At 41.6% G+C, this 1,962-nt stretch overlaps 1 long non-coding RNA gene across 1 annotated transcript; it reads left to right on the top strand.

The window, feature by feature from the left end:
* Positions 1–254: 254 nt before the first annotated feature.
* LOC122326203 lies at positions 255–1,520 on the top strand. Its single transcript, XR_006247439.1, has 2 exons — positions 255–976; positions 1,134–1,520. It is a non-coding gene; the product is annotated as an uncharacterized LOC122326203 (long non-coding RNA).
* Positions 1,521–1,962: the final 442 nt, after the last annotated feature.

The following is a 1,962-nucleotide window of genomic DNA, read 5'->3' as shown; positions in this document are numbered from 1 at the left end:
GGCCCACGCTTCGTCCGGGACAAAGAGTATGGCTCTCAACCCGAGACCTTCCTTTGCGGGTAGAATCCCGTAAGCTCGCCCCACGATACATTGGCCCATTCAAGATCCTCAAGAGGATTAATCCAGTCTCTTACCAACTCCTCCTGCCTAGGTCTATGAAGGTGCATCCCACTTTTCATGTCTCCCATTTAAAACCTGTTGTTTGCTCTACTCTGTCTTCAACTAGGAACCCCGTTCCCTCGCATGTTGGATGGCCAGCCAGTTTACACAGTCCGAAGGCTGCTGGATTCTCGACAGGTTCGTGGAGGCGTCCAATATCTTGTGGATTGGGAGGGATTTGGTCCAGAGGAGCGGTCCTGGGTCCCGGCACAAGATATTTTAGATCCCACCCTTATCTCAGAGTTTCGCCGAGCCCAAGGGAACAGTCGGAAGAACGTCAAGGGCCGTTCCTAGAGGAGGGGCTCCTGTAATGATCTCATCCCTACACTGCTATTCCACTCCCAACCTGCAGGATGCCCTCCTTAAACCCTTTGGTTATGCTTCCCCAAAGACTCTAGAAGGCACCATTGTACCTAATCTTGCTTAATACGCTCTTCATTAGCCCTGATTCCCTGCACCTGTGTTTAACCCTTTATAAGTGTGCTTGCTCTCTGCATCTATGTTCAGTCTTGAGCCTACGTACTGTGGTTGCCAGCTCGCAAGTCAAGTTTGTACCTTATTGTACCTTTTTGACCCCTGTGTCTATTTTCTGTTCCTTGTTTTACGGAAGCTCGGCTATCCAAGTTTGTTTGTACTTTGTGACTTTAGTTTCATTAGTAAAGATATTTTTTGTTTGAAGACTCAAGTCTCCTGGCTCTTTTGCTCTTCTGCTCTTGGGTTTCAATGCCTGGAAGTTAGCTCAGTAGCTAATACCACCTGCTCAGAACACCAGAGACCAGGGTTCTAGTCCCGCCTAGGGCGACCCCTGACATACAAAGTAAGTCTACAGTACTCTAAGATTCTTAGGCCCACTCAGATCGAAGCTGAACTAAAGATGGTGCAGATGCTGCCATAATGACAACAGTCTTAATAATAAAATGGGTTTTGTTGATTAAAGTGCAATTATCTTATGTTTCTCTGTTTTTACATTCTAGACGCTTCATTGTTGTGAACTCTAAAAGGGGAACAAAAGAGAACCAACCAAGTAGCTTCCAAGAAGACAGGGAAGCTTGTGCAGAAAAAAGCAGCAACTGTGAATCCTCAGATGGCCACTCATTAAAAACCGCATGGTCTTTGGGTGGGGCTTTATCTAGTCAGGTTAAATAATGTTACAGTTCTGCAGGTAGATCTGCATAGTAAGTATAGATTACATAGTCACATTATTGAGTCCTTCAACAAAAATGTTTATGATGTCACTGCATTGTATTCTGGAAAAGGATGTTCATGTGATGACACAGTATTATGTTCTGTTCAACCCAGCACTGGTGAAGCAGAATGTTGATAATTGGTTTAAACATTTTAATAAAAGTGTAAAGTGTAAAGATGATCTTTTGTTTGATCCATTTGTTTGTAAAAATGTTTTAGTGAATTGTAATGTCTTTTAATCATTATCTTCTAGCAATGTTACAACACTGAAATCACATTCTAGAGTACTTTAAAAAATAACAGTAGTAAACAGTTTTTAGATATTACAGCAGATGTGATGAAATAACAGTAAATAGCAGTCAAATACTTGGCAGTATTATACTGTACAGCATATTTTCTACAGCATGTTACTGGAATATTTTTTACAGTAATAAACTGTTGCAGCAGATTACAGTAGGTAAACTAAAATTACAGCGTTGTACAGCCAAATGTAGCTGCCAGTAGTTTACTGTAATTTTTACAGTATAGTTGTTGCTTAATGGTGTGTGGTTGCTTAATGGTATGTGGAAAGACTAACTGCATGACTTTAGAAAGGCACATAATGTCCTCAACTTTCCT

The sequence above is a fragment of the Puntigrus tetrazona genome, chromosome 21, assembly GCF_018831695.1.
Source record: "Puntigrus tetrazona isolate hp1 chromosome 21, ASM1883169v1, whole genome shotgun sequence".
Lineage (NCBI taxonomy): Eukaryota > Metazoa > Chordata > Actinopteri > Cypriniformes > Cyprinidae > Puntigrus > Puntigrus tetrazona.
Note: the sequence above shows the minus strand (reverse complement) of the source record. Positions and strands in the feature narration are given on the sequence as shown.